Genomic DNA, 12,146 nt, shown 5'->3' on the forward strand with positions numbered 1-12,146 from the left:
CCGCCCGGCGAGGCGCCTCCCGGGGCCCTCAAAACGGTGCGTCAGGGCGAGAAGCGGGGAAACCCCGGCTCCCCCGGCCGCCGCGGCGGGCTCCTACCTGTTGCCAGGGAAACCCAGGTGTCTCCTCAGCCGCGGCCTTCCCCGGCGGGCGGCAGCCCCGCTCCCCCTCCGCTCCCGCAGCCGCGGCGGGGAGGCGGCAGAGAGGAGGGGGATGAGGAGCCGGGGGGTCGGGGAGGGCCACGGGGATTTTAAAAGCAGCTTTTTCTGCGGGGGGTTTGGGGAGGTCTTTGGGCAGATTTCTCTCAGTTCTGGGGCACAGCAAACCGCGCTCCTTTGTTAAGCTGGGGACTGTTTCAGCGTAGGATGGGGGGGTAATGGCTTCAGTCTGGAGGAGGGAAGATTTAGATTAGGTATCAGGAAGAAATTCTCACCGCTGTGAGGGTGGTGAGACACTGGAACAGGTTGCTCAGAGAAGCTGTGGATGCCCCATCCCTGGCAGTGTTCAAGGCCAGGCTGGATGGGGCTTTGAGCAACCTGCTGTAGTGGGAGGTGTCCCTGCCCATGGCAGGGGGGGTTGGGACTCGATGATCTTTAAGGCCCCTTCCAACCAAAACCATTCTATGATTCAGGTAGGAATGTCCAGCCCCTGCGGCCCACGCTGGACGGGGAGTCAGTTTTGCTGTCCAGCATCCTGCAAAACGGGTGGAAAAGCCGTGAGCAGATTTTAGCTGGAGAAATAGATAACACAGTCTTGCTTTCTGTAGGGATTTTCTTTGTTTGGTAATAAAGGCTTTCAGGACACAGAGAGCGGTGGCATTGTATTGACTAATTCAGCTGCAATTCACCTATCCATAGCGTAAGGGCACACTGCTGTCTGGGAAAAATCGGAGGAGAAATTGCAATGCCACTCAAATATTGCCTCCATTCCCTTCAGCTGCATACCTGTTTACCTTGGAGCTAACAATTAACCAGTTCCACAAATTTAATGGAGGGTCCATATTAAAGTAACCATGCAGCTCCCTGGGCTTGCCAGCACTCGCCCACCTTAGTGCTGGTCCTCTTGTGCCAGTCCTGGATGGTTTTGACTAAAGTCTTCTCTTTTGCAGCAAATAGGATGGGTGTCTCACTCTGGATCCTTGTGGCACTGCTTTTTTTCCCAAATCCTGTAGTACTCAGGCTGTAAACTAAAATTATGTCTTATGATAAAAGTAAAAATTAATTCGACAATTTCTGATCACGGATTTGTTACAGTGAATTTTCTTTTAAACACTGCAAATTAACATTTTCTGCCCATGGAAAAGTTTGAACTTGTTTGGTATATTTCCTGCTTCAGTTACTTCAGGTTTCAGCACGTGGGCTCACTCCTGCGTTTCTCTGGGCTGGAGTCTCTTCTGAAACTCCAGCACAATCCTACCCCAACACAACAACACAAAACCTTCTCATAGCAGGACAACCATCGTTTGCGTAGAGAGAAGAAATGTACTAAAATTTGAAGGGATGAGGACAGTTTGTCTCCAGATATATCCTCGTGCAGCAGTTGCTATGGTTTTGCACATTCTGAGGTTGTTTTGCCTCATCAACATTAAAAACTGTCATAAAACATCAAAGGCATCAGCTGAAGAATACGAAACTAGATATCTCAGAATCACAGATTCACCATGGTTGGAAAGGACCTCTGAGATCATCGAGTCCAACCTCAAAAAAAAAGCCAACAAAAAAACAAAACAAAACAACAAAACCAACCAAAACCAAAACAACAAAACAAAAACCACAACACCCCACCACATCACACCCACACACAAACCAATAATCTTGAGCACTAGAGCATGCCCTGAAGAGTCATGTCTACATGTTTCTTAAATACCTCCAGGGATGGTGACTCCACCACCTCCTGGGCAGGCTGTTCCAGAGCCTGACCGCCCTCTCAGTAAAGTAATTCTCCCTAATATCTAATCTAAACCTCCCCTGCTGCAACTTGAGACCATTTTCTCTGGTCCTGTCATTATTCCCTTGGGAGAAGAGGCCAACACCCACCTCTCTACACCCTCCTTTCAGGTAGTTGTGGAGGACAATGAGATCTCCCTTCAGCCTCCTCTTCTCCAAACTAAACATGCCCAGTTCCCTCAGCCTCTCCTCATATGACTTGTCCTCTCCTCATATGTGCTTGCTCTGGGGTTTCTGTGTCAAGAAATGCCACAAATAGTGTTTTTCAATCTATTACACCTTCAGTTCCCCTGCACACTGACCTGCAAGGCAAGTTCCTATATTTTTCCCTTGTTTCAGTGGGACTAAAGGGTTGCTCATGAATGAGAAAAATGTGTGCTCTGTGCTGCATGCACACTGGTAAACCATTGGTAATTCCTTTTCCCTCGCTTTTTGCATAATTATTTCACCTTTTTCATGCGCCATGAGAGCTGAATCTACAGTTTAATAAGTACCCCTGAGAAAGTGAAGTGTGTTTCACTGGGTTTTAGGGGCAATACAACTCTTCTTCTTGGACAATTCAAGTTACTGAGCCAAAAAGGGGAGGATTTTATATTGTTGTCACTATTATCTTTCCAAAAAATAACACTACCTGTCATTGCTGCTTCACAGGATTAAAAACAAATGCAACAGGGCAGAAGACAAGAGCCCAGAGTTTCCTCTGTTTTTCAGTTCACTGAAATTGCAATGGATGCTGTCCACTTGCAGAAGTACCTGGCATAGCTTAATTCTGAAGAATACAAAGGACATGAGGAATTTAGGGGATTTTTTAAAAACTTTTTGACCATGACTCTTGAAAAGTTTGTGAATGTTGAGGCATCCATGAAAAGCCGGAGAAATGGTGCATTTTTAAGGTTCCACTTGGCCACCTTGTATGAGCTCACAGTATAAGGCCAGGAGTAAAATGAAGATTAGAAGAGGTATGAAAAGAATTAATGGTAGTTTTTTAAGATGCTAATTTTTTATGGCTGGCGTTCAGATGACGGGTGACCTTATAAAATCTACCCAGTGATAAAGATCTGTACCTGCCATTTTGGCTCACATACAACGAAAGCACGGACTCCGAAGTATTTTTTATCCAGGTACCTGCAGAATGTCACAAGATTTAGATATTTTAGTCATTTATCTCATCCACTCTTTCATCTTTCTCCTACAAGAAAGATTCCATTTACTGAGTCACAGCAAAGAAACCACACAGAATTTTATCAGAAGGGCTACATGCAAAAACTATGTGCTACTTCACTGGAAACCGATGGCACTGGTCCAGTAACTAACATATGCTATGGCAACGGTAACCCCACATGGGAGAGATGGGCTGGGCTGCGGGGTGAAAGAAAGGAAATGCTAAGCAAAGTACATGGTAGACAGAGCGAGCTATTCCAGGTTTATCTTCGCAGTGCTATTTTTAAGTTCTTAGATGGAATTTGAACAGCTCACTTCGATACAGCCCTTCTTTCCATAGCTTTAGAAATCAGCGCAGCACAAGCTGATGGAAAATACTTCCCAGTTGCGGCGTCAACAAGCTAAGCAGGAGGGACTCACTGCAAGATTATTATCCAAATCGCCATCTGCCTGAGGGAAGGGACAGCATGTAGTTGCACTATTCCTGGAGCAAAGAAAGGACCAGGTAGTTACCAAGTCTGCCTTGCTCTCTGCAGAAAGTTATTACAGCCCACCTCAGGAGGTTTGCTCCTGCACCGGCTTAAGAAGAGACACAGGCAGATTTCTGCTTGTGTCTCTGCCTCAATGCTTTATTGCAATCCCACCAGTTTTGGGAAGGAACGGGGAGGAATGACACACCAACAAAAACAGGACCAAAAATTTGGCAGCCTAAAATAAAAGGGCAAGAAGAAAGTAAGACAAGATTGTATTTCCCCTTGTACACCTATGCCATTGTCATAACCTCCATCCTCTTTTGTATTGCTTACCATGAAAGCAGGTCTTTCAAGAAACAGAGTAGTTAGGATGAATGTCAGGCCTGAACTACGGGAAAAGTAGTCTGAATATCTATTCTTGACCTAAAGGCTTTGGTTATATATTATTTGGCCACTCAACAGTGGAACTGGACCATCAAAGAAAAGTCAAGTCCTACAGCCTTTTCTCTCAAATGAATGCTCTATCTACAAAGAACAGTTCACAGAGCAAACCCATAAGTTGGCAGAAGGGAAAGATTGTCCAATGACAGTGCAATCTCTACCATAAGCTCTATCCCAGACCACAGGTGTAAAATAATAGAGCACCTAGTTTGTAACTATCCATAAGGCAATTTGTAAACAGATAAAAATCTAAACCTGTAATTAAAACTGCTGTTCCCAGGGCAGGTGAAGGGGTAGAGGAAGTGAAGAAAAGGTGGCTTTATTTCTCACTTTGCCTCCTTCAGGCTCTGAGCTGCTTTTGTGCCAGAAGTGGTCAGATCCTAGAGGCTATCCAGTTTCTTATCATGTTTAAGAAGCAGGCATGGACAGCTAATTTACTCTGGTGAAGCCCCTTCATCTCCATTGTGTTCCTCACTCTAGCCTGCTTTCAAGGGGGCAGAGATCTGATCCTACAAACCCATGTGAGCAGGATTCCACTTTGCCATGGAACAGAAACTGGGAGGCAGCCAGTTAGACCAGCATTATTCTCATTCCCTGCTGTTAGAGAGGCATGAAGGGCTCATGGGGAAGCTGAGCACTGGGTCTGACTTACAAAGTAAGAGCAAAGCTAGCTGCAATGCCTACAAGCATAAAACTTCCATTCACAATTTCTAAATGTTCTGCTTCACAGAAGCCAGCAACTCCCAGTAGTCCCTCAGGAGCTTACCTGGGATCAGGAAATAATTTTATCTAGCACAGAAGACAGCTCGATGTTACCATGATCAGGTTCGGCAAGTTCCCAGGGATGGGTAGCCCATTGGACAATATTATCGTTATGTTGGATTTGCTGCTGTGCTATGTGGATGTGAGATGAAACTTAGCACACAGCATTCTAGTTATTTTAGTCCTAGCTGAACAATTACAGTCAGACAGTCATTTTATGTAGCACTTAATCCATATTGCAATAATTCAGTGTTACACTTCTGCATTGAGCCTCTGCCAGTTTCAGATCAGTCACCTCTGTCAAATCCCATAGGACACGAGGGCATGCAAGACTTATTTGAAATAATTTTCCACCCTGGATGGCCACGTATGATGAGGCTTCCATAACCAGCCAGGTGCAGGGGAAGAGCAACTGGTCTGGAGAAAGGCTGTTGGAAACAGTATTCCTCCCTGTGTCATACCAGCTGCTGAACTTATGCTCTATTGTTATCTGAATCTGCGCTTGCAGTGGCTTCCTGGACAGCCTCTTATTTTAATTGCAATTACTTTCAATGACACTAAGCTGGGGGAGGGGACTTAGAGTTAAAGCAGTATATTTTATGTTTATAGAAATTATAATCATGTTCAGAGAGCGGATTAACAGGGTTCTCATAATGATGGCAGAGAAGGCAGAAGATGGAGCTTTCATTTCCATAAAGCATCAAGCAAACTCTTCTTTACTGCCATCACAATCTGCTGCTGGCTCTAACTATTTATGTTTATTTTTATGTATTTATTATGAGTTTGTCCCCTGCTGCCAAGGAGACAGGCTTCTGCTCCTTACCTTTCAGGAATGCATTAATCCTGGTGATCAGTTAATGTATGGGGAGGGAACAGAGCAAGGGGAATATAAACTGCAGCAACATTGTGCAGTGTAAATCCTGGGAACAAAGTGAACCAGAGGAGTTTGGATCTGGGAATCATTCTTAATCCTGACAATTAGAAGCACGAGAAAGCACAGAACTCAAAATTACACTCCTAGGTAATAATATATATTTTTTTTTCTTCCAAGTGGAAATGTAATTAATCTATCCAAAGTTGGGCTTTCAAAACAACAAAAACCCAAGTTGTTGCAGAATTATTTGTTTCTGCTGCTGGCCCCAGAATGCAGGTGTCGTCACGGGCTGTTGGCTGCCTCCTCTCGTGCACAGGGGACAATGATTGGAACATCATGAAAAGGCTGATGAAGCCACCAAGTGCTGGCATGTAGCGGTCTGCTCAACAGAAGAGCGGTGGGGGAAATAGTCTCTTGATGGGTGATGTTGAAAACAAAGGGAATCCTACATTCTGAAATCTCCTATTCCTGGCCAATTTGACTTTCATCTTCTTCTAAGCCTTATGAATACTTTAGCTTTATAACAGTTTTTAGTGACTTGCTGGTTTAATCCTTGCCTTGCTGGTTTGTCATAGGGGCATCAGTGATCAAATCAGCTGTTTGGGGAAGTGAATGGATCAGGTACACGAACAAGCTCTAGTAATTGCAATTGAAATGTCTCCCCCACTCCACACCTCCTCTCCACAGCTTCCATAGCAACCATGTTTGCAAAGGTTCTCAAAAATTCAGTCCTCAGGGAAAAGGAAACCCCTAAAATCACACTAAAAATCTGAAACAAGAAAACCAGAGCATTCCTGAAGAAGGCACAAGAGGAAACAGCGTGAAATCTGAACTTCCAAGTCACACATCAATTCCAATTTTGCAGCTGACAACCAGTTTTCAGCATCAGTATAGCTTTGTGATGCCTTTAGAAACTAGGAGGGAGGGAGGGCTTTTCAATGCAGTTCCACTGAAACCTGTGTCTAATGATAATTTAAAGTCATTTATAACCCATAAAGCACTCACAGCAAGGCCAGTATCACAACATCTACTGATATTTATGAGTTTGCAGGGACTAGCTCTATTAATATGAATAATATGTAGATTATTAATGAGATAAAAGAGTCTTTATTGTTCATCTTTCATTAAAAATACTAAGGGAGTGATCTGCAACTTACTGACATCAGGAATTATGGTTTGTGTTATCTGCAGACTTTGCTTCATTTGCACAGAACGGGTCAAATCATAAGTGGTTTACAGTGCTCTTTAACATACAGCTATGGCATAAATAGGCTGAAAAGACATGCTAGGCAAGTCAGCAGCTTATTGATTTGACATTCATTTACTGCATTTGCAAAGTTAACACAACTTCTGTCCTGAACAAAAGGAAATCAGGGCTTCTGAGTTCCCACTGAACCAGATGAGTGCTGGTGTCTGAAAGGAGAAAGGGCACTGCTGTCACACAAGAACTTCCATTATAGCAGAGAAAATGCCCAGAGGGTAAATATAAAATTCTCTACTTTCTGAGGCAGTATTTATGCAAAATGTATGTAAGTAGAAGTACTTTGTGAACATTGTTTTATTGCCTTTCATTTAATGAAGAATGTAGTAGTTACAGAAAAGGAAGCTTCAAGTTTTCTTTAAAAATAAATTATAGTATCAAGTCTAAATTAATAGATCTGCAAGTGCTATGTAATGTCCTCCTGAACCTAAATGGGTGTTATAAAAGCTCTTTTATACTGAAGACACAATATGTATTAATGCAAGAATTGAGGAAGGTTATTTAGAGTAAGGTTCTTAGACCATTCAAAGAGGAGATGCATTTAAAACCAGGTCTACCTATACCAGGTAAATAATGCCATCACTAAAGCATCAGGCAAAGCCAATGTGAGGGCACACTTCCCGCATTTATCTTCTCTCTTTTTAAAAGTACAGCAGCAACGCTTTTGAGTCTGTTTTGCTGGATTATCATTCCTGGTATTGTACATCGTCCAGTTCCTCTGCTGGCATTTTGCTTTGGATCTCTCTAGATCCACACCACAGTGGCAGCAGCATTACCCTGATAATATAGTGCTGCAATCCCTACAACTGTGTATCATTAGCAGGAAATCATTTTAATGCTCTTGTAAACACCATCAGAGAGCCAGGAGACTATTTGTATTTGTTTTACTGTCACAGACTAAACTGCCTTATTCCAACCCTGTCCATCAAATTAAGTGTTGGACTGGGTTCAAAGTACTGTAAACCTGCCAACTCCAGGCTCGCTTGAACTTTAATAGAACCAGGCAACCACCTTCTAGTGCAGACACTGCAAGCATAGGTGTTGCAAATAGGTGTATTGATACGGTGCCCTTTCTCCGTCGAACAGGAAACTGCAATCCCCATGTTAGAGGCACGACATGTTGCTCCAAAGGCTTTATACTTCACATTGGCAGAACTTTTCAGGTAGCTTATTTTCCCCACATGGAGAAAATGTAGGTGTATAAAATAATCAATAATCTTCTTACATAAAATACCTTACATTTTTATCATAGAATCATAGAATCGTCTAGGTTGGAAGAGACCCTTGGGATCATCAAGTCCAACCATCTACCCTACTCTACAAAGTCCTCCCCTACACCATGTCCCTTAGCACTGCATCTAAACGGCTCTTAAACACATCCAGGGATGGTGACTCAACCACCTCCCTGGGCAGCCTGTTCCAATGCCCTATCACTCTTTCGGTGAAAAATTCTTTCCTAATGTTCAATCTAAACCTACCCTGTTGGAGCTTGAAGCATGTAAGAATAATTAATATATTTAGTCCAAAATCTTCCCTTCCAAGGTGGCTCTTGTTTTTGATACAGGAAGAATGAGAAATCTTGGCAGAGTGTTGAAAGAGAGATTTTCTGACCCAATCATCAGAAGAGAATGTATGATTTTTGGGAAAAAGTCATCCTTTTCTTTTGGAAAGATAAAATATTCTGTTCAGCCCACCACAGTTAGCTATAAAACACAAAACTGTCAATCAAAACATGGTTGCTTAGAGGGGTTTTCAAGCCTTAGCTGGGTGGGAGGAACAGGAGGTTACCCGGAAGCACAGCTAGCCAGGGAACGGGAAACACTAGCCCACAGAGCCACTAGGCTGAAGTTTCTTCTGCAAAGCAGATGGCACCGGTGACCACAGACCATCTGGGAGGGTGTACTGCAGAGAACGTGTGCCCCGATCTGCATTTGTTGCTCTGCCTTTGGGCACTGCTGCTGGAAGCTGAGATGGAAGCTTTGTCTGCCCAGTAGAAGGCCAGGTCTATATTAAAAATAGAGAACTGGCATCTCAAGGAACAGGAAGGCACAGAGGTAATTAATGAATTTTCACAGTGCTGAAAAAAATGTCTGTGGGCAGTCTCCAGAAGCAACACCAGTAACAAGAACAATTCTGAATGACTGCACACTCAAGCACATTTCTTTTAGCTTTCACTCTTGATCTTTTGTGTTCAACTTGTGTAAACAGCAAAGTGTTCAAAGCTAAGCTCCACTGCTCATGGAAACCAAGATGTTCGCTTGCATCTCAGCTGCAATCAAAATTTGAATTGTATGTTTAATAAATTGGGGTTGCGATGGTTAATTACAAGAGCTAACAAAAAGTACCTCCTAGGATTTGCATAGTAATCCTATACAGGAGGAGCTTCAAAGTAGGACCATCAAACATTCACAAGTGCTTGTAACCTATTCACTTGCGTCCAGATGCTCTCTGCCATACCATGCTGTGCAGGAACTGCCACTAAAATCAGCACAATTCCCCACAGAAAACGTTACTCAACTTGAGTAAAGGTGACAGAATCGAGCCCATGGGAGGGGGTTGAGAAAACCCAGTATTAGTTTGAATAATGGATGTATCTCAGAATATCCTAATCTCCTTATGAAGAGAGAGGCAAAATCTAAATACATTATTCATGATGAATTATTCAGTCAGCTGTGTGTGAATTATCCTGGGAATATTTCGCTGGCTTTTAAACCTTCTCCCTTAAAACAGATAAATCTAGCTTGGGAAAAACATCTCCTTCAATGGCCAACCACATTTTCAAACTAGTCTGCCAGCCAAAGATAAATTTAAAACATTTTTTTCAGCATCTATTTTTATTGTAGCAACATCTAGGAATGCCAGTATATTCGCATTATTGTTGCAGCATGTAGGAATCCCAATAATAGCTTCTCATTATCTTCAGTGCTGTACAGACAAAGATGTGACTGTAGTGCTGTTAGACTCAAATTAAATTACAAACCTATCTTAACAGTATGAGATTTTATAAGCCTGAACCTAAAATTCTGGAAAGAACTGATGTTTGACTAAGCATACAACTCTATATATATACCTTCAAGACCATCTCTGTGAAAAGCAGTGTATTTCTACGTCACACCTGCCTCCGGAAGTGAGACAGAATTGTTTCCTAGGACTCCTTCGGTAAGCCCTACTGCCAAAATCTGAGAATTTCAAGGGAAGGATGCATCTATGAATAAACAAGATAGCAGGATTTTGCTTTCTGAGCTCTTGAATATAATATACTTACTAAAACTTTTTTTTAGAGATTTCTACAGTTAAACTTATTGGAGTGCGAGAGGTTTAATACGTGCATGCATAAAGAAATAAGTACACTCTGAAGCCATCACAGAAGACAGATATTGTCAGAGCAGGTAACTTAAGTTTCTCCATTCTTTACTTCCCTCCACTTTTTGCTTTGGTATGACACTTTAGAGAAAATATTTGTGTCCCTAGCAGAAGATAGGAGGGTAATACAGCAGACGTAGCCGCTTCTCCTTCACTTACTATAATACATAAAAGGGCTATGAAATGGACTAGTGGGAATGGAAACTGTTTAAACTTTTTGTAAAAGTGCCCAACAGCAAAAACCTTAGCAGCAGAACACCACAAGAAAAGAAAGAAAATGCACTAAGTCCAAAGAAGAGACAAATTGGAAAAAAAAATCTCTTAGCCTTGTAAGCCAAGACAGAAGGGAAAAGTGTGGATAAGAATTGTCATCACAGCTGGCAGAAGGAAAACAGCTATGGCAGGTCTTACCTCAAGCTTCAGTGAGAAACTCTGCTCTGTCTCTGCAGGGGGACCTTTTGAATCACATTTGTGATTCTTACTTCACTTACACAAAGTCTATTTTGCTTTAAATCCTGTGCTCGTTCCTGGTTATTTTCTCTCTCTTAATTAAACCCTCAAATCAGACTTTTATTAAGATAGAGGAAAAGCATATACCTTCCTCTTTCTCTCAAGGTTATCTTCTGAAATAGAATTGAATTCTTTTAATGGAAAGAGTGTGTGGAGAGTGCTACTAAATCTATGGGAAAGTGGTAATTCTACAATTATTTCTAAGAATACAAAAGATTGCTGTATCTTGTATCTGGACAATCCAATTAGCTCAATGTCTGGGAATTAAGCAGACTGCTGATCGTGTTGGAGAACTGACCTATTTCAATGGAAAACTGTTGTCTTTGCACAGCAGTCTCACTGTGGCTTGGTAGCTGAGTCTCCAGAATCACTCTGAAATTAAAAATGGGCCCATCGCTGCTTGAAGTAGGAACAGTAACTGATTCTTGAACAGCAGAGATGTGACAACTCAGCACAGGGCTGATCATTGTGCCATACAGAGTCTGCGCGGGGCTTGTCAGCAGGATGCAGTTTTTAAGCAGGGACAAAAAGAACATTGGAATCAATATTTCACACACATTTAAAGTGGCCAAAAGTCAATATTTGAAGTTTTGAAACCAGTTGGCCCATGCAAAACTTTCCATCAGCAATGCAATACAGAAGGTTAGGACCCACACGTGTGTGGAGAGCATGTCCATGTCAGAAGTAGGATACAGGCACTGCCCCATCATGTACAGCCCTGGAAAGCCAGTCCAGATCATCTGAGAAGTAGGTCTGTACCTCCTTACTCTTGGCTTTTGTTCCTGGGGAGACGCAAGGGGAAAGGTGTAAAAGTGACTGTGCTGGTTTGAAATTTTTCACTAAATACATATCTCAAAATTAAATTTCCCTCCCCCTTTCCCCTCTTTTTTTCATCCTTGCATGAGATAGAGTGACTGAGCTTTGTGACTGTGTTTTGGAGAGGTTTTTTTTTTATTCCCTGTAATTGGTTCACTTCAGTAGTCCTCTCCCCACTCTGGAGTGTTTCCAGATGCCCGGAGAGCAGAACTGCACGGAGCTGCTCCCTCTCCACTGCCCTTTGCAAGTGCCTTTCCTGCCAGGGACGGTGCCAGAGCTCTGAGCTCCTCGGGGTACCATGTACCTCCGTGGCCACCTACCTCAGCCATGAAAACTTAGGGAAGGGAGAAAGAGTGGAACAAATCCTCCTGGGAAAAATTATTGGCTACGCTGGGAGGGCGCCATGCTCAGCATAGGGGCTCTCTTACAAAGGCACATCATTCTCTCCATCTTTTCTTAGATGTGGTTTATGATGCTTAAAATATTAGCATTTGCTTCCGCGAGTGCTGCTGATACTATTTTAATCAGTAGCAACGCAAGT

The 12,146-nt window shown here is 42.7% G+C and overlaps 1 protein-coding gene across 1 annotated transcript in view; it reads right to left on the reverse strand.

Annotated features, from left to right (window-relative positions):
* Window positions 1-195, reverse strand: part of LOC106898755 (oligophrenin-1-like) — a 259,480-nt gene extending 259,285 nt beyond the window's left edge. The window contains exon 1 of the mRNA XM_014960186.1: window positions 98-195. The gene's annotated coding sequence lies outside the window, so the exon portion shown is untranslated. The remainder of the gene's footprint in view (window positions 1-97) is intronic.
* Window positions 196-12,146: the final 11,951 nt, after the last annotated feature.

The sequence above is a fragment of the Calidris pugnax genome, unplaced genomic scaffold (genome assembly GCF_001431845.1).
Source record: "Calidris pugnax isolate Ruff unplaced genomic scaffold, ASM143184v1 scaffold188, whole genome shotgun sequence".
Lineage (NCBI taxonomy): Eukaryota > Metazoa > Chordata > Aves > Charadriiformes > Scolopacidae > Calidris > Calidris pugnax.